This window comes from Tamandua tetradactyla, chromosome 26, assembly GCF_023851605.1.
Source record: "Tamandua tetradactyla isolate mTamTet1 chromosome 26, mTamTet1.pri, whole genome shotgun sequence".
Lineage (NCBI taxonomy): Eukaryota > Metazoa > Chordata > Mammalia > Pilosa > Myrmecophagidae > Tamandua > Tamandua tetradactyla.
The window spans coordinates 32,804,001-32,825,565 of NC_135352.1; the positions used below are offsets into that span (position 1 = coordinate 32,804,001).

A 21,565-nucleotide genomic window follows, 5' to 3' on the forward strand; every position below is an offset into this window, starting at 1 on the left:
TTTAATTATATTTCCCACCTTTATCCATCTTTCTAATAAAATTACATTTTATTTGAAATATAATTAGTAATTATTTTAGTCTGTCCTTAATATGTTTAATGATAGCCAACGGAAAAAACATTTAAAAAACAATTTTAATACTAACGTATAATAAAGTACAATAAATATACCAGATATTATGGTTATAAATATGATAAGCAACTAAAGAAAAATTAAATATTGGGATTTACAGTAAAAACATTTCAGAAAACACATCTTACCCTTTTTAAATTTTATCAATATATCATATCTAGCTATTTTTATTAATATCTTACAGGGACTTCAACTCTTCAGCATTTTTACTTTCTTTATATTCAACTCTAAGTACAGAAAACTTCTGTTGGTTCACTTGAGCTGCTTTTAAAGTTGGTATTAGTTAATTAATTCTGCAATATTTGAAGAGGTCTCATCGTTTACTGTTAGAAACAAAATAATATTGAGGACTCTGCTTCAAAAATGTGTTTGTTTGCTAGTTGGATTTCATATAGTATTTCCATTATTTCAAAAGCGTTTGGAAGTCAGAGAAGTTAAAAACTTGTATTTTTTTTTTTTTTTTAATCTTGCATCTGAGGAGATTATTGAGTTTCAAGTACGTAATTCTTAGGTTTTTCTTTAGCATCAAAAAAAAGCATATTGAAATGAAATAAAATAATGCTTTCGGGCGAGTGTATAGAAATATCCAAATGATCCACACGTTAAAAAATATAAGCCTATGTTAAAGGCTTTTCTTCTTGTGCTTTAAATTCTGAGAGCACTTTTGTAAAACCTATAACTTGTCTTTTTGTTTTTTTTTCCAGACACAATCAAGTTTGACTAGATTTGACCTCAATTCCTGTCCTTAAACACTCCGCCTGGACCACGCCCTATGCAAGTCCCTGCTCTGCTTTCTTACTCTTGTTCTCAGGGCTTTCATTCCTAGTACAACCTCGTCTGTTGTATAAACAGCCCACATTTTTCAGGCTTTCCCATGTCCATGCCCTTTGCTATGTCCTCCTACACTGACCCTCATTTGGCCAGGTCAGAAACACTTAGACTTGGGTGAAAAATAATAGGAAAACATGCATTTTATACCACAAATGGAGAGCTGCTCAACACAACAGCCTTTCTTAGATCTAGCTTTATAGCTCTGTAGTGAAGGCACAATGCTCAGAGATTATGACCGAGTCAATCTGGTTTTCTCAACACACTGTATTGGCACCCCAATTCTTAAATTTCGCTTCCGTTAGGTCGGGGGAATGGGGAACGCCATGTTGGGCGGAGCTGCGGCGGCTGTGTCGCCCCTCCCAACATGGCTTCTGGAACCGCCCCTTCCAGGCACCTGACTTCCGGAACGGATGAACCGCCCCTTCCGGACACCTGACTTCCGGAGACCTGCCTCTTCTAGAAGTCACCTGACCCCCTTGCTTAAAAACTGCCCACGCCATCATCCAGGCGCTGAGTCACCTCCTCCATCTTGGGTCTGGTGAGCTAATCCTGGGAGCGCAAGGATAAACCTGTCCCCTTTACATTTCCCGGTCTACCGTCCTTCTTTCTCACCGTTTCGCCTCCTAAACCTTTCATCTTCATTATTCCAACAGAATGGATCACTAAAATTCCTTACTTTCACTTTGTGATGAGTTCAGTGTTTTTCACTTAAGAATCCTGAATGGTGAGATGCCCAAACTCAGCTGTAGACCCTCCCCACCTGCTGTTTCTTCTAGAAAACCCATGAATCCTTCTTTTCATGGGTTATTCTAGAAGATGAATAGTGATTCCATCTGGTTTGGGGTAGGCAGTGGTGGCAACTGAGGCTTAAAACCTCTAGGAAGTTACAGAATATAAAGGAAACAGCGTGTGAGTTATTTTCCTCTTCTTTTGAATTCTGTGATCAGTGAGTATGGGATTCCCAGGAAAGCTGTGGAAGAAGAATCGAGTTGCAAAGTGGAAGAACTGGATTCACTTAAAGTAAGTGAGGAAAAGACAGCAGCTAGATTAAAACCCCCATCAAGGGCAAGACTAAATTCCTACTCAAGGGAGAAGAATATATGTCAGAGGATGACACAGAACCATCTTCAGCCTTTGGTCAGGAATATTCCTGCTGTCTGCAGTGGCTGTTAGATCTGGAAGGAGATTCATTGTGGTATTTCTGGAGAAAGAGATACTGGGAGGATAGCAGTTACAGATTCCCTATGGCACAACTAAGATGAATTATTTTCTAAAATATTTTGTTGGTGCTTGCAGATGTGAAGTGCTGAGCCTGACCCATTTGATATAGTTCCATAAGGACTCATACATCTTTCTCTTCTCTTTTCTTGCATGCCAGTTCTTATATGTGAAAATCATTCCCAAAACATCCTACGTTAGTCTGGAACTCATGAGCTATATTAACTCAGGTACATTAACTTGAATTGGTAATCTTGGCGATTAGTTGGTGTTTGGTAATATTGATACCAATGATAATGGTATACACCCAGATGAAGTTTTAGGAAATGGGAATTAAAGCTTGAGAAAGACAATTTCTACTAAGGCTTAATTAACTAAACTAGATAGATTCATGAGGTGTTTTTTTTTTTTTTAAACGCGTGTGATCTTAAGCATTTGATAGTTTACAGTAGCTGATTTCATAGAAGATTAAACTATAGAGTTAATCATAGTTTCTTTACATCTTAAAGCATGAGCTATTAGAATTGAGTTGTGGTTCAGCTGGAGTAAATATTGGCATATCAAATAAGTTACATACCTCCATAATTCTTCCTATATGTTCTAGAGATGCAAAGAACCACAGGTAACAATTAGGACTAAAAGCAGAAAAAGTTAACAGTTTGAAGACTTTGCATAAAATATTTTAATTATGGAAATGATCACAACCTTAGTACTCTAATAAAACAAACCCCAACCATTATCTAGGACTAAGGTGTCTATTGGCTAAATTACTACAAAAATATTTTTTTTTAAAGAAAAGAAAGAGCGATATGAAAAGAAAGACTATGTGCCTCAAAGTTCCAGCAGCAGAGTATTTTACCTTGAATAATATCTGCATCCTTTTAAAATTTTGGTTAATCACTTAGTGCTTCAACCAAGTCAGAGAAATTATTAACATTGTTTTTTGCCAGTGATTTGGAATATATTCCTTTTTCCCCTAACAAGCATGGTTAAAAAAAAATCTAATATCCTACATCTAACAGTTACTAATAAACACACAATTATTTCTCAGTTTAACTAAAGAGTGGGTCAATTACGTTATTCCATAATGTCATATAATTTTGAAGTAACAGAATTGCCCATTTAACTAATAATTGTTTTGCTAAAAAAACAATTTTGCAAAAACCTACAATTGCACTTTTATTGCAGTAGCACTATAGGGTTCTAATATTCTACTTAAATGAAGTCATAAAATGTTATACAGGGAAAAAAAACTCACATTCTTAAACCATGATATTACATGTGGTACACATTTTCCTGATTTTGCTATGCAGTTCAGATAGAATAATTACAATTATGATCAAGCGACTTGCTTTGTAGGGGAAAACACCAAACTGAGCATGCTAAACAGCTGGCCATGATCCAGCACTAGTTAGATTCCTTCAATCATGGCTGTAAAGCAGATTCTACTTAGAATAAGTGCCATTCTGAGACTTCTGTAGAAAAGAAATATCACCTAACTCCATGGATTAATTGTATTTTTTGATTATCAAAGTGTCCTTATAGCATCCTTATTTTTGGCTCCCCAAAAATATATGTCTGAGAAGGTAAAAAACGAAATACATAGAGACATTTACAAATTTATCAAATTGTTGTAATTAACAATAATAACTGATATTCTTTACATGTTTATTGTGTGAAATAAGAGCTTTACATGGATTAATTGATTTAATCCTCACAATTATTCTATGTGGAAGACAATTATCATCGTCTTGTAGATACAAAAACCAAGACACCAGAAGGTTCATTAACTTGCTGAAAGTTGCTCAGTGTTAGAGATGGAAGTGTGTCTTGCTAAAGCATACAGTCACGTCTGATACCCAGTCCTGCGAATGTGAATTTGTCCATAAATGGAACTGTGAAGGTGTTAGGAGATAAGGTGAGGCCAAACTGGGTTGGCGTGTGGCCTAACTAAGCAAGACCGATGTCCTAATAAGGAGAGGAAATTGGGACGTAGAGACAGAGTTAAATGGTTACCCCAAGGTAAGGAATTCCATGGATTGCTGGCCACCACCGGAGAGCAGGAAGGCAGGTGTGGGACAGATTCTACCCGTTAAGATGAAGCAAGGTCCTGCTAACACCTTGGTTAAAGATTTCTAGCCTTCAGAACCAGGAGGTGATAAATTTCTCTTGTTTGAGCCAATTAGTCCGCGGTCCTTTGGTACTGCAGCTCTGGCAAACCAAGATGCCAGTAGCAGCAGAGCCAGGATCTGGAACTCAAAATTCGAGTTCTGACTTCATCCAGTCGGTACGATATAATGGTAAACATACTGAAATTTGGAATCCCTAAGTTTAAATTCTAAACCAGGTAAGCAGCAAGAGCCAATTGTGAGACCCTGGAAAAATCACGTGAGCCTCTGTTGCCACAGCTATAAAATGCAGAAACTGTCTTCTTTCAGTACTAGAATTCCTTTATTTGCCCTGTGAAAGTTTCAGGCAAGGAATGATTTGCACAAATTTGAAAACAATTTCTTCTGGAAATTAATTCTCATTTGTTTCAGGAAAATATCTTACACTGGATGCAAATCCCAGATGCACATGGACCTCCATTTTTCTATCCCCAGTTTCAAGAAACATAGTTAAAATTTTCATTCTAATAAATTCATTTTTAATATTGTAACCCTCAAATATGTGACATCCTAAAATACTGTCAACTTGTTATGGTCACGGCCGAGGCCACTTCCTGATGCTGCCCCTGAACATCACTCGTTCCTGCCATAGACGTCGCCCAAAGTTAAACTAGGTCAAGGTAAATAAATTACTATTTTCTGCTCATCATGAAACCATTAACATCCAGACAGATGTGTTAAGGAAAGGACAAGCTTTTCACTTTGCCCCCTATCTCTTGGAAAATGTCTAGAGTTAAAATACATCACAACTATTTTTATAATTGGCAGAGAGAAATTGTACCTTTCATTGGAGGGAAAAGGAAACCCAACCACTTGGAGGTCTAAGGATTCTCACAGTCAAAAAGTTGAAATGGATATTGGAGTAGATATGTAAGAGGAAAAGGAACAAAACCAGAGTCATAAAATGGTTGGAGAAGTGCTTGGCTTTAATGAGAAATCTGGGTTTTCAGACTAGAATACCAAGCCTCTTTGATATGCAAATACACATAATTGTGTAATGTAAGAATTACTTCAAACCCATGAGCAAGTCTTTAACACATACACTTTGTTTTTTTTTATAATTTCTCCATCTAGTCTAATGATTTGCTCATTTAAGTTTACAAATGCAAATAAGGTCTTAATTATTCCTTCCAATTTTTTTAAGGTATAAACTATTTTCAATGCCAGCCTTTTATCTTCACAACCAAACTGATCACGTTTTTGTTCAACTCTCCAACCTTATTCAGTCAGGTTATGTAAATACTTTCAAAGCTGGTAAAAAACCTTGTTGGTTAGTTTGGTACATCTTCAACTACACTGGTCTTTTTAGCTCTTCATCTTAGGAATTTCTTTGCTCAGTTTTATTTGTTTGGATCCCTGGGCACTGGGCCCAGACTGGCTTAATTTATGTTTATGACTAAGTACAGATTCCCCAATGTTGTGTTTTCTGTAGGCATGCTATGAATTGTCATCATTATAATCTACACATAGATGTGAAAATTTGTACATAATTTCAAGTTTGGTCATTTTAATCCATTTATGATTAATACTCTGTTTATGGGACATTAAGACCTGTAATTATTTTCCAAGAGTTACTAAATAAAAATGTCTACTTTTTATTCAAACTTACAGCCTTCTCTGAGAAGCTCTGTTTGGAGATGAAAGGAGACTTTATTATTTTTAGTACTATTCAGCTAATAGAGTTCTGGCAGGCTGCATTTGATTTGATTACAGATTTGATTACAGATACTTTTTTTGCACCAAATATTATTAAAATTATAATCAACAATCGGGGTGCAAAATCATAGAGGTGAAATAAAATAAATTTCTTGATTTATAAATATTACCAGATACAATCACTGTTTTATACAACCAAAAAGATCCTATCCAACTAAATAAACTAGCTGTTGACATCATGCAGAGAAAATAGGCACACAATCCACCTATTGATTTTGTTGTTATATTCATAAAAACCTGCATTTAAAATATTTTGTAAAAGAAAGCAGTATCTTTCATTTTCTCTTGATTTCTGAGCTTAAGTCTTTTTTTTTTTAACTCCACATTTTCTAACCATAACTAAGTCTTCATCAGAGCAAGTCTTTTTGCCTCTAAGGATGCTATAGCACAAACATTTATAAAACTTATGAAACTCCAGGATATTTCATTGAATATGGCAATACAAATTACACAGGACATATTAGCAATAAAATGTTGTGAGTAGATTAATTTAAGACTTAAAATGTCGAAAAGAAATCTGGCACACAGAAACCATTGGTATAATTCTATTTCTCCATTACAAGAGATGATATATGGGCTAGCATAACTAGAATTCTATGAAGAAACTTTAAGATCCTCAAATAGGAATTATCTAAAGAAATGTAGGAAGGAAGAGAGCGTGGTCATTGAAATGTGTAGGTAAATTGAAATTTTACTTTTATCTGAATATTTCATTATTCTTACTTAGCAAACTTTGTTTTCTGCAAGAGAAGGTAAAGAATACAAGTAAAATTGATTGATTCAATTTATACTCCAACATTTAAGCTCAATATATTCATTCCTGGAAAATAGAGGAAGTTATACCATGCTCACAGGAAAAGCCCCACACCTCTCCCTGTTTTTGCTATTAATGAAATGTGTGCTTGAATTTATTAGTAAAGCTTGAGATTGGGTAAAATCCAATTTGCATGAGTCTGATTTGACAACCCAGACCTTTGTGTTAGTTCAAATGGGCATCTCTTAATAAAATCAAAATGCTCTATATTACAGTTTCTGTAGGAAAGCTTCTTTTTTTTTGCCTTCAGTACATTTTTATGGTAACAGCTGAGAAAAATAACTAGGAAAGTATTAAGAAGTACAACTTTGCATGATGGCAGGTAAATTCAGGTGTTTTTAAAGTTTAAGAATATACTTTTTTAAAACAATGATTTCAAAGACTAAAACCCTGGGTAATCTCCACTCAGTCTCTAAATTAAAGACATTAGTGAAGAAGGAGCAGAAATAGATTTAGAGTTAATATATTTATACTGAGAGGAGGGAAAAATGTAATAGGAATATCCCTAGTACCAGTCAAATTCTGAGGCATGCCCAAGTTATCATGCAGTATATTTAGAGCACTCCAATCATTCTCTGAACCCATAGTAATGTTCTTTTTAATCAAAGAGAGACTTTTGTTTTCAAGCCAATTCTGGAAGAAAGAATACATGCACTTCAATTGCCATTGTATATACCATTTGGATCTCACTTATAAAAGCCTAACATTGTGAATCTTCACAGACTTTTGATGAATATCCCATTAAGATAATGATTCAGTCAGCTGCAATATTGTTTATAATTTTGAAGTCTTTTAGGCTGTTAAGAAAGGGCAATAATTTTGTTTTATTTAAAAGAGCATAGTTCTGAAATAACTGAAGGATATTCCAGGAAAAGACAGCCCTATTTTTCTCTTTCATGTGTATTTTATTACACAAATTAGGTTTTATTAGTCTATTTTGCCAAATGGTTTCTTTAGAACAACTTACATTAATATAAAATGTCCTCTGGCTTCCTGTTCTTACTTCATATGTTTATCTGCACGCACAACTTTCCCTTATTTCTGATACGAAGGCAGGCAATGGACTACAGCTGAGGCAATGCTCCTTTGTGGTAGAACCTTGGCTAGAAAGATTTTGCAAGATCTTCTGAATGCCTCATTCTTTCTAGCCATACAATGGCTTGGATAGTTATGAAAAGAAGTTTTCTAAATTTCCTAAGCTTATTAACGTCGACAAAGCACAGTGTTCCCTTGTCCAAAAGTTTAAAAATTTAGTTTCCTTTACTATTTCACCAATGCTCTCAGTCTGTCATTGACAATAGATGCATGACAATTAATCCAATTTTGAGATAACTGAGAAGTGCACCCTGGTCACTGAAAGACACAATAGCTACATGAGATGAAATTGGTCTCATAATATGACAATATAAAAGCCTGACCACTCTTCTGGCACAGAAGTAAACAGCAGAAGTACTAGAGAAAAGAACTCATGCCTCTCCTTAAAACCCAGTATTGAATCTGTTAAAAAAAAATCAGCAAAGTTTTCTGTTTAATCTTTGAAATGTACCATCAAACTTAGACACCACCAAAAACTGAATGATTTGAGAAAAGTTCATGCAATACTATGAATCCTGAATATGATACCTGTAATTCTAAGAGATAATTTTGTAAAGTAGACTTAAGAGCTTCTTTAAATGGTTAAATAACTAATAACTGTACTGAAAAGCTTTATGATGCCTTTATCCCTTTTTCACACTGTAGAGTAACAGATTAACCAAGAGATTTAAAGCTACATCATGACTACCCACATACCATGTGAAATCTTGCATACTTTTGTACTCGTTGCTTTGCTTCACCACTCGGATCTCTCTTCAGGGATGAAGAACTGACACCCCCAGCTGCTGATTATGTTTCCAGGTAACAGCCCTCTTCCATCAGCCTTCTCAGCAGAAGACAGTTGGCTCTTCCAGGTCCCACGGCTTCCCCAGAAGTCAGTCTGCATCCAAGGATTGGTCAGTAAGGAATCACAAAGGCCCAGGTTTCCTCAGCCCCGGATGTAGAACAACTCTGAAGGGCTGTCCCACACTGAGCATGGTCTTTGGACCAGCTGAGGCCTTTTTAGGACCGCTGCACAGCCCAGCTGATACCTCTTCCCAATCCTGCTGCCTCCCTGCCCTCCATAGTGGATGTCCCATGAAAAACTTCCTGCAGCTAATTTCAGACTGCTTTCCAGGGAAGTTGTCTGGCAAAAATCTATCTGTGTTCTTATGAAATTGGTGGCATTAAAATCCTGATAGTTTGCATTCTACTTCATAGTCACCCATGTTACTGTAGGGTGACCCAAATTGGGGTGAACGATTGAAAGAGGGAGGATTTGCAGCATTTTCCAGGCAGCTTTCTAAAGACGTTTTCAAAACCATAGTAGCGAAGGGGTAAGATATGAAATATTCCCAGATGTCTGGTAGAAACTATAGTATGATGGCTGCGTAGTACATGTCAAATTTCATTAACTTTGAAAGGTAAAGGGTAACTTTATGAGAGGTAAGGAGATAATTTGAGAAATAAGATTTTTGATGGTGCAAGAACTAGGTGAAAAAAGTTGGTTTAGATTGGGCAACAAATGGGTAAAAACAATCACTTCTCGGTGCTCTGATTAAATCATTCCTGAGAAATCGTAATGAATGTACTGCTTGCATTATGTGGGTACATAAAAATACTAAGTGCATTAGGAGGTTCTGTGTGATCAAAACTGGGCGCAGAACACCCTAAATGATTGATGATTTCTTAAAAAAAAATCTGACAATTCAAGCTTGCTAGAAAGATGTTACGATATCATAAAATAGAAGACTCTTGAAAAAACTCTGCTAGCTGGAGGGGTCATGGTCAATAGCAAATGGCCGCAGGGGAGCTGATCCTAATGATGACTGGTATTGAAAAACCACTTAAAATAAAATGAGATATTCACCTTGCAGTTATTCACTTGCTAAAGTAGATTTATGAAGAGATTCTGAAAATACTTTATTCATGTATTCATTCATTCCTTAGCATGTGGTTAGTAGTAGTACGGTGTTGTAGAGGCTATAAACCAAATATAAGACAGTCTTAGTCCTCAAAGAGCATTTATTTGCATAATGAGAAATATGGTAATCATAATAACAACCTCAATAACTACTATAGCCACCATTTACTAAATGCCACCATTTGCCAGGCACTAGACTGTATGATTTATGTATATTACTTTAAATTCAAATCAACCTTAAGAAGTAGATGCCATTTACCCCGCTTAATAAATGATGAACTCCAGGAATGAAAGTAGATCTTTTGCCTAATATTTCCCTGATAATCAGTAGCAACATTGGAATTCGGAATTAAGTACATGTGACCCCAAATTCTAATTATTTTTGGCTGCTATTCCAAACTGACTCATGAAATGCATACAGAGAATTGCAAAGAAATTAACAATCTAATGTCAAGTAATCGATAAATTAATAAGCAGTCAAGGAGCTAAGAGAATCAGGGAGATTTTGAAGAAAGATTCAATAATTTCTTTTTCCCCTTTTTGTTAGAAAAGTCTCATATTCCTCTTTGAGAGAAGACTTGTTTTTATTTTGAGAAATGATTATATTGGCCTCTTTGGCTACGCAAATAAAACCAAGATGAAATTTTTGATTTAAGACATTCTGAAATGAAAATGTTCTTAAATACACAGTAAAAATCAAACTTCCTGGTTCTGAAAAATAATTGGTCCTAGAAGAATGTCTATGTATGTGCATACTATTTCCAAGAGAAAATTGGAATGGTGGATTGGATATTCACTGAAAGTCAGGGGCATATATTTTCACCTTATGCCATGGTGGAAGCTTCAAGTGTGTGGACAGGAAACACCGGAGTCCGCCCTGACAAACTGTGCTGTATCCTCATACATGCTGCTATTCAATATCAAATAAGCCATACTTTGGAAAACGTGCATTGTTTTGTTTGTTTGTTTTTTGTCAAATTATTTTTTGATTGTTTATCCTATAGGGGAAGAGAGAAAACTCAAAGCCAAATCTGTAAATAAGGAAATGAGCTTGAGGATATTTTTAGTCTGATCTGGAAGAGTTAGTTACCTTCCCTCACCCTCCCAGGCTCACGTGGAAATTAGGTCTAGAGGCAGGTGAGCTTGAATTCAGGGTAGGGAGCTAAGCCAACGTGCATGCTCTCAGGATGTTAGCCCCTTAAACATAGAAGTAGCCAAAGAAAAAGGTGAAATTTGGCAAATAGGGAGACTTTGTAGCAAGATGGGCCAGTAGACTCTGAGGCAGCATTATTCCCCTATAAGCTTTCAGCCTAGTCAATAGTTATTTGTTTAATAAATGCTGTGTAAATGGCAATGCCTTTATATTATAGTTTCAGTCATTATATTTTGGAGTACAGTTTTGCATATCAAATGATTAACATTTTCATCGTCAATATGCAAAAGGTCAAGTTTCTTTCCTACTATGTAGAAGCTTTAAGCAAGTGAGAGTTTTTAAGTTATCCCGAAGAGGAAAGCACGTCAGAATCTGCTAAGCTAGCAAAAAAATATGGCACAGATCACCAAAACTTAAAAAGAGACTAATTTTTTTTCTCTACAATATCCAAATTAGCTAAAGCCTATTCTAAGAAACTATTACACTCGGATAGATTATATATATATCTAAAACAATTCTAAACACCTATTACACTCGGATAGATTATATATCTAAAATAACTATAGATGCTAAGCCTTACAGCTAATTCCACAAGCTCATATCAACTAAACTAAGAACAAGACTGTAAAGATCTCATCTGGAAGCAATCAGTTTTGATACGGTTCTATGTGATATGGGAAAAGCCGGGACGCACCATGGATAAAATGCTAGACCGAGAGCCTCAGTTTTTTCCTTCCTCTTCAATAAAATAACAGATTGGTATGGTCTGATGACAGGCAAAGTCTTGTTTTATGATTTAAAAAGGTGAGATGCTTTTTAAATTTACCTCGGGGACCATAATTTCCAGCTCCATTATTGTTATAGCATAAACATGTCAGGGGAAATATGACAAAATTACAGAACCGATATTTGACATAACAATTTTTAAATAATTGATGCAATTATAATTATATAATTGAGTAAAAAAATTCAGATGGTTAGGACATACTTCCAATGTATTAAATTCAACATTATATTATCTCATCTATTAACAGTGAATAGTGCTGAATAAATTAATAATTACTTTAGTAAAATGAAGTGGTGCAAGTTATATTTATTGTCCTATTTTTTATTTGCATCCACATATAATTTTGCAATATACAAAACATTACCAAGAGCAATTTTTGATCACTTCACTATAAATGATAATAAACAATGAATGTTTTCTTGAGAAATTCCATAAATGACAATTCTAATAGTCTCAAAAATTTTATTCATTTTAAATTTGCTTAATGATGCCCTAAGAGAGAGCAATAACTTCGGGCCTGATAATAATTTCTGACTATTATATTTTCTGAAATTATGACACTGAAATGTTCATTAGCGATAATGCCAATTTTTAAAATAGAGTGGTTAAAATCATAGATGTTTACAGTATTGCATATTTTGTAAAACTTTATCTCGCTTGCTGTCCAGTTATTCTAATGAGATAAGATGAAACAGCTGCATTTAGTATATTATACAATATGTTTATGTTTCATGTATATATGTATGCTTTAGTATATCATATAATATGCTTCATTTTCTCTCAAACACCATCAAATAATTCAGTATTAGATGTTCCTACTAATTAGGGAGGTTTCTTTAACAATGGCCTTTACGACTTTATGTGTGTGTGTGTGTGTGTGTGTGTGTGCGTGTGTGTGTACATGGGCCGGGAATCAAATCCTGGTCTCTGGCATGGGCACGCAAGCATTCTACCATTGAACACCTCTGTACACTATTGGCCTTTACAGCTAACTATGTCCCTTTTAAAAAAGTCTTAAACTTATAGGTTAAAAACAAAAGTCATCTTCTCTCCAAATCTTACTTTGATCATTATTTCTCTCAATAGCATCACAGCATCCAATCTTTCCAGCTTGAATTCTTAGCCTCCTCTTTATTTTACCCTTTTTCCTTCTTTATGCATCTTTGCACATCCATTCAAGTAAATAGAATCGCAAATTATCTTCTTTCTTAAGTGTCCAAACAACAAAGTCTACCACTGTTGTAGATAGAATATATGCCCAGAAAACATGTTCTGAACTGAATATGCAGCCATATGGGTATGATGCTGGAGCCTTGATAAAGAGACTCTGGAAGTCCAAAAAGCAAGAAAGGAGAGCACATCACAATGTGAAGGGACAGCCAAGAAACCTTCAAGACTGCCAGCCAGCCAGCACCAGAATGCTACTGACCATCAGAGCAAGCCAGGCTTCTAGCCTCAAGAGATGATAAATTCCTGTTGCTTAAACTAAACCATTATGATATTTGTGATAGCAGCTGTTTGCAACCAAGACAACTTCTCAGCTTCTTTTTTAGCCAATTTGTTAAAGCTCTATGTGCCAGTTTGAAGCTATTATATACCCCAGAAAAGCCATGTCCTTTAATCCTCATTCAGTATTGCAGGGTGGAATCTTTCTGTTTCCACCCAATTGTGGATGGTAACTTTTGATTAGATGGTTTCCATGGAGATGTGTCTCCACCCATTCAAGGTTGGGGTGCTTACTGGAGCCTTTTAAGAGGGAACCATTTTTGAAAGAGCCACCAGAAGGACAGAGACAACAGAACAGATAGAATTCTAGGGAAGCCATTGAAGATTCCTGTAGAGAAAGCTAGCAGATGTCACCACGTGCCTTTCCAGATGACAGAGAAACCCTGAACACCACTAGCCTTTCTTGAGTGAAGGTAACCTCTTGTTGGTGCCTTAATTTGGACATTTCCACAGCCTTAGAGCTATAAACTTGCAACTTAATAAATTCCCCTTTTTAAAAGCCATTCTGATTCTTATATATTGCATTCTGGCAGCTTTCAAATAGAAGACTTTATATACCAATGCATTTCTCTCATTCATTAAATAGTTATGGGACACCAACAATATGACCAGATCAAAGTTTCACTGGCTCCACCACTGAGAAGTTATATGAACTTGAGGAAACAACTTAATATCTCTATAACACAATTTCCTCCTATATAAAACTGGGTTAATAGTTGTAAGCATTTCATTACGTTGTGAGAATCAAAGACGTGAATTCATGGAGAACGTTCTAAACACCAAGAAATGTACTGCTTCCTATTCATCTTCAACAGCATCATCGCCACATAGTCACACTTAACATTTTCTCTTACATTAAACATGCATTAATATTGCATTATACCTGCTGGATTTGCAGACTTATCAGATTTACCTCCTATCATTTAGAGTAGTGGCTTGTATTGTAGGTGCTCCATATGTTTGTCAAATGTAGTAATGCCAGCATGCTTTGCTGACAATTGAATCTTCAAGTGTTCTTATCTAGAAAATGAAAAGCTCTGCTACTTTTTTCATGTCCATTGTTGCTCGTTGAGACTCTACATAAAGAACACATTTATAAAGTAGAAAGAAATGATCCATTTAACAGTGGGTTAGATGGAAAAAGAAAGTGGCCAACTATTAGGTTGATAAGTGTGTATTTTTTGAAAAATCCTTATTTACAAAAGTTAGTTGTTTTCAGTGGTGTGTGTATATATTTTATGGTTGAGAACACAGTTGTGGCCCACAGTGTATAATTATATAGCACAACAAGGAAATGTTATCTAAGAGTCAAGTTTCCCTTTCCAGAGACCAATTGACCTTCAAGAGCTTGCAGCAAAATATTTTGAATTGTTTTCACCCAAACACAAACAGACCCACTCAAGCACTACACACACAGACTGCTACTCGATATGGAAAGGGAAATTCAGAGATGATGAGAGCATACAAAAATGAAGAATACATACAGCTATTTTTGTTCTTTTCCTGAGTGAAGTAATCTCGTAAATGCATTTGTAGCTGAAATAAAAATGATTTCGGGAGTTTTCACTATCTTGTATGTTTCATGCTAATGGTCATTCTCATTGAACGACTAATGATTTCGAAAATAAGCTGCTTTTTGACAACAGACATCCTAGAATGCAGCAATCACATATTTTCTATGACCTGAGTAATGATCATATATTTTTACAGTGATAGTACTCGGGAAATTGTCAGTTTTGATTCCCTACATAGTTAAAGAAGGCCAATTATTATCACCCTCAGTGAATTTTGATTATTGTGAATGGGAGATAAGATGAAAAACTAGGTTACCAAGGATGTTATATGAGGGAGTAAATAGTTTTGAGTAATGGGTATAACTGAGATAAATCTTTTTTTACTATTTCCCTCTGGATTGCTCTGCTTTTTTCATTTGTTTCATTGTATCTGATTTTATTTCAAACCCGGTCATTCTTTGATATATGTTAGAGCTGAGAATTACAAAATATATTGTTTGATAAATTAGATATTATGTCCTTTTTTAGAAACTCTTTTGTCATACGCAAATATTATAACTACCTGTACCCAAGAGGGACATGGAATAGACAGTTCACTTAATTTCTTTTATTGTTAAGAAAAAAAAATACAGGAGCTCAAGAAAGGAAATTCTTGTGGTGGTTTTATTGACTGTGACAGAAGCCTATTAGAAATCCTTTGTGTTATTCAGTCTCTGCTGCTATTAACACAGGCCAGAGCGAATCCCACAAGAGAAATTGTTTCAGTGGCAATGCGAAGCATTAATGGCAAATACAAATTAACCCATCTTTCCCTCCCCACACAAATGAGTCCTGACTTCCAACTTTTCTACTTTATTTGGGAAGAGAGGAGATGTTGATTACTTAGTTTATTTAGTCATGATATTTGTCTTGACTGCCAATCTCAGATAATCTTTTTAGGTTTTCTATTATTAAGCCCTTATACCCAAAATTTACATATGCAAATAATATATCTATCTAATAAATAGCATGCTATTTTTAATAATTCCAAAGCACTTTTACAAGTATTTGTTTGACATTGCTGTTTTTCTTATGTATTGCCATATTTTAGTAGATATTTTTAGATGTCATTTAAGTTGTTATCAAAATAGAATTGAAAGTTTTTCCTCACCTTTTGTAAGTATTATAAAATAAAAAATGCATTCTCTAATGAAAGCTGCTCTTACCAATGGTATGTAAAATTACATCCCTTTTTCTTCTCTGTTCTAATTCAGACACTGCCTCTCCCAGTTATACTCCACGCAACTTTTCCTCCTAGTTTGTTTTGCCTTTGTTATTTACCATATTGTAGTCTGTCCATCAGATGGGCTTGTCACTCCATCAGGTTGTAATGTCTTGTGATGGTCATTTATCCTTATGTACTAAATATTTCAGTGACAGGTACATAAAGCTTAATAATTTATTGAATTGAATAGAATAGAATGCAGTCTTTTCTTTAACTCCTTTTCTCCATTGTAAAGGTTTCTTCCTTTGGAAATGAAACTACAAAATACAGCATATTTAAGAAATTTCCGGACCATGTTTATTCTGAGTAAGCCTGATGACATGGCCATTTACTTTTAAAAGTTTTTAGTTTAACCTTTTTCTTTGAAAAAGTTTCCATACATCCATGAATACTCTGCCTTTTTGTATAATTCTTAATAAGGATATTCTCCCACATAATCTCAGTACAGTCATTTAATTCAAGAACTTTAACACCTGCGGTGAGCATGGGGACACATCAACCAGGCCCCCCTTTGTGGAAGGAAGGTTTGGCTGTCCCAACTGCTGGCAGTTCCATTAGCTGTCACCTGCTTCAGGGTTGGCTTCAGCTGCAGAGAGTAGTTTAGGGCCAGGGCAGTCCATGCTTCCTGAATGATCCTCATCCACTGATTCACCACAAAAGGGGTATAAAAGCCAAGCCACCTTGGCCAATGTGGGTCAAGGGTCAAGTCTGACCAGTTATATCGTTCCAGAACTCCCCGTGATATTGGCCAAGGTTTTCTGTTGAACTTGCATTAGAGCTTGACTTCTTTTCCACTCAATCGTACCACAAGCATTGATTCCTAATGAGTGCTCTGCCTACTTAATAAAGCTACTACCCTCCTCAGAGTTCACTTCCAAATGACCTAATCTGCACCAACACTGATAAAGCATTTTAAATTTAATCTACAATTCATATTCAAATTTTATCAATTTTTCTAGTGATATCTCTGATAGTATGTTTCCCCACAGTATAGGATTCAGTTCAGGGTCACATTTTAAATTTACTGTGGGTTGTCTTTAGTACCATCTAATCTTTCAGTCTGGAACATTCTCCCTGTCCTTGTCTTTCATGACGTTAGCATTTTTAAAAGATAGAGAATTTTATGGAATGTGCCTCAGTTCAGTTTTCTCTGGTATTTCTTCATGATTAGGTTAGGGATGGCCAGACGATTGGAAGCCTCATCAGTATATCTTTTGAATATCCCCTGCCAATGGTTGGTTTCCATTTAGCTCTGATTAAAAGAGCATCAAGGGAATATGCAGATGTTTTGGGACACCTAGCTTAGTTTTTGGTTCTTATTCTATATGAACATTGGAGATAATCACATGGAGAGCTCATAAAAAATTACTGCCCTTTTATGCATCTCAGTTTTCCATATCCTTTTTTTGTCCTAGATTTTGGACTCAGCAATTCAATTCAAGGTCACAAATTTGGCTTTGCTTCTAGAGAATGATTTTAGTTCCCATGAGCGTCCTCCGACTATTTGGCTTTACCTTCCAGGAGCCAAGTGAACTAGGAGATTACCTTGGGTTTGTGCTGGAAGGGAGATGATACCCTGAGGCTGTCATTGGGAGCAATAAGCATTTCACTCATTATTCATGACAAAATAATGTAAGCCATTATTACATCCAGAATTTCAGAGATTCATCTACTGTTATGCTTATGAGCTTTTATTTTCTTCTTCCAAAATACACAATGATGCAATGATTAGTTTGTTAGCTACAAACTATGAGCTTGTAAATTATGGGATTTATACACAGATTTGGCTTTGCACAGACTAGCTGAATGTCTGACCTTTGCTCTAGGTTTCTGGGCGGTAACCTCTGGATCCTTGGAATAGTATGACTGATAGGAGAGTCTTTGTTGGCCTGAAGGACTTGGGTCGTAATGGATTGCCTCAAAATATGAGTTAATTTAGGCTCTGGCCAAACCCTTACAGTCTTAGAGTAGAGGGTTTGGGCTTACATGATATCACTTGATTTGGAGACTGAGATTAACCATGTGAACAATCAATCATGCTTACACCGTGAAACCCCAATAAAAAATCCATTTGTTCAAGCTCAGGCAATGCTTAGCATGCGTTTTCACTCATTGATTGCAAGAGAGAAATATATCACGAGAGCAAAGGGAAAGGTCCACGGAAGCTCTGTGTTTGGAACCTTCCTTGATTCTGCCTTATGCTTCTCTTCCTTTGGCTGATTTTAATCTGTAACTTTTCCCTGTAATAAATTCTAACTATGAGTATAACCGCTTTCAGTGAGTACTGTGAGCTTTTCAAGAAAATCACTGAAACTGAGCAGGGTTTTGGGAACCCCTGACTTGAAGTTGTGACTGAATTGAGGGCAGTTTTGTTGAAGACTGTGTGTGCTCTAACTTTGTACATCTTTGTCTTCTAGGACTGGCATCCTTATGAGCAAAGGAAATTCAGACATGGCAGCAGAAGCCAATAGAGGAGACAGGAATCAGATTGCCATGTGACAGTGGCAGATACTGATTGTCAGCAAGCCACTACCAGAATGCTACAGATTTTGGAGAAAGCATGGCCTGCCAATACCTTGATTTTGGATTTGTAGCCTCCAAAGCCAGTCTGTGGTTTTGGTCATAGAGACCTGACAAGCTGAACAGTTTTGGTAAAAAGAATTGGGGTGCTGCTGTGAAATATATAAAAATGCAGAAGCATCTTTGGAATTGGCTAATGGGTATAGATTGAAAGAATTCTGAAGGGCTTGATAGAAAAATCTCAAATGACTTTAAAGAGATGATTGGTAAAGATAAATACCACAGGCTGATTTACATAACAGGAATTTTTATTGCTTTGTTCTTTTCCTTATTTTTGCTAAAATTCCCTAGACTTTTTTTTTTTACCCTAGCACCCCTAGAGTAATAATTTCTTGGATTTTCTACAAATAATTGAAGACATAAACCATGGGATTTCCACGGACGCCATGTCTTTCCAACATCCTGCCTATAGTCATGCTATTTCCTCTGCCAGAAATCTTCTTGACACTCCCCCTGGCATTCTGATTTTCATCTTTCAGGTTTCAGGTTACATGTCACATCCCATAAAGGTCTTTTCTTACGAGCCTATATAAAAGCAGGGACCCTCTGTAACTCTCTCTCAACATCCTTTCTAATTTTTCTTACCACTCAGTTTTTAAAATTTTCTATCATGCATTTCTGTTTTTCTCATTTTATACTGACCTCCCTCAATAGACTATAAGCTCTGGAAAGGTAGGGAATTTGTCTTTTTTGCTACACCTCTCTGCTTCACACCGTTTCCCCATATAGGTACTCAGTATAAAGTAGGAAAGCAGTAAACATTCTGAATGAAAAAGTCATTGAGACAATTACACTTTATTAAGGGTGATTTATCTTGTGGGAAAATAGCAATAAATTCTGCCCTTAAATTTTGACTTTTTAACTCTTGATAGGAAAGGAAAAGTAGAGAGCTTCCAAATGTAGTAGCTAGGATGTGTGCACACACTCTGTGGGAGAGAAGACTTGATGTCCATGAAATTTTTGTGCATAGCTTCCATATTGTAGACCCAGGGATTATATTTACCAACCTTCCTTTCAAATAGGAAGAACCATAGGATTTTCATTGATGGAATGTGAGTGGAAATGACTTTTTTTTTTTTGCATCTAGGCTTCGTTTCCCCAGTCTGCCAGCTGAAAGATATCAAGGACATTACGTCTTAGGGAAAGACATATCACAAGCTGTAACATGTTTAAGTCTTTGTTTGGTCACATAGAAGGCCCCCTGTCAGTCAGAAATACTTTAACTGTATAAATACCTGAGAAAGAAAAGAAACCATTTTATTGTATGTGTGTGTTAAGCAATTGAGATTTTGCCTTAATTGTTAGAGCAGCTGGAGATACACTAATTCACTTATACAGGCGCATATATTAGCATATGATATATACTTACATGAATAAAATATCTATTTTCTTTGAACTTGATTATTAACTAATCTAATTCAACCTATCACAAAAACACATAGCTGCAGTTAATCCTAAAAATTCATATCTGTGGTTAATTTTAGTTAGATTTAATTTAAAAATTAAATATTTGAATAAATGAACAATGCTATCCTTATCTTGAAATATGCAGTTATAATGGTACTCTTCACTCCATCTGTTAATTGTTGGTATTCTCCTACTAGTATATAATCTTCTCGGGGTGGGAACCTTTTTTTCATAGTTATGCCTTCAGTATCCAATCTGCTGCTTACTAAATGTTTACTGTCTGAATAAATAAAATTATTTCATTTCGCATAGAAGATATATTTTCAGCTACAGAATGATATGGTTACAATAATGCATATATTTAATAAGTCCTCACTGATTTCTACTTACAGAATAGTATACAAGCATGCATTTCTCTCTCTAATGTATGGCATTCTATATAGTCATTATATATAATGACTCAATAAACGTTGACAGATTGAATTACCTCTAAAAAAATTTTTTTAAAGCCTAATTAAAATAAACTCATTTTGTTATATTTGTAGTTGTTGGCCCTGTAGAGATTGATTTTGAAATTTTTTTAAAGGTTACACATTTTAAAGGTGTTGTTACTATTGTGATAATTTAAGTAGAAATAGAATAAACCTGTATCTAATTAGTGAGGGCAATTAAAAGAATATTGTCCTTACTTGTAGCTGGGCAGAGACTCCAGCATATTTTTTCTTTTTTTATTTTATTTAATAAATGAAATTTTTGAGAGAAGCAAGTGAATTCGGTTGGCAGATACTTCCACAGTTCAAACAATACTGATTATGTCTTCTTAGCTTGGAAGAGTTCTAGACACTGAAAATACTTAATATTTTGCCTGTGTATTTCTACTGCTACAATTATTCCATTTTGGTTTCATTTAAATTTCTCTTGGACAAATGAACTATACTCATAATTTCTGTTTAATAAAAATAAAATCCTCAGGCATTATAGTCATTTATTTAAAATTAAATAAATTAAGAATAGAAATCCTCTAAGGACTCCTCCCTCACACCCCCTACCCCCACGTTCCCTATTTATAACTGATTACACTTTTTACTAGTACATTGTCCCCCAGCTCACGTCTCATACTGACTATCCTTTAGAAACATACTTCTAATATCTGTTCTGGGAAGATATCCAGTAAACAGTGTGCCATGGCAAAACAAGTTTGGGAAACAATATGTTAAAATACGTTTAAATGAAATTCTACATTTAAGACAAAATATTTGTCCAACATCATTATACCTTATTTGAACACAAGATGTTTTTTATTAACGCTTATGAACATCTCAGGGGACAAATTTCATGTGGAATGTACTTTGAAAAAGGAAAACACTGTTCTAGTATCATGTTTTTTGAATCATTTGCTATTTAATACTTCTACCTAATTTTAGGAGTTTTATACTTAATGTGAATCTCTGCTTTATAGTGACAGGTTTTAAACATT

At 35.3% G+C, this 21,565-nt stretch overlaps 1 long non-coding RNA gene across 2 annotated transcripts; it reads left to right on the forward strand.

Moving 5' to 3' along the window:
• The first annotated feature begins 1,168 nt into the window (after window positions 1–1,168).
• LOC143669689 (uncharacterized) lies at window positions 1,169–21,050 on the forward strand. Of its 2 annotated transcripts, XR_013168980.1 has the most exons (5): window positions 1,169–1,501; window positions 1,911–1,983; window positions 4,722–4,969; window positions 8,620–8,775; window positions 18,519–21,050. It is a non-coding gene; the product is annotated as an uncharacterized LOC143669689 (long non-coding RNA). The 2 variants fall into 2 exon arrangements; XR_013168981.1 differs by lacking the exon at window positions 4,722–4,969.
• Window positions 21,051–21,565: the final 515 nt, after the last annotated feature.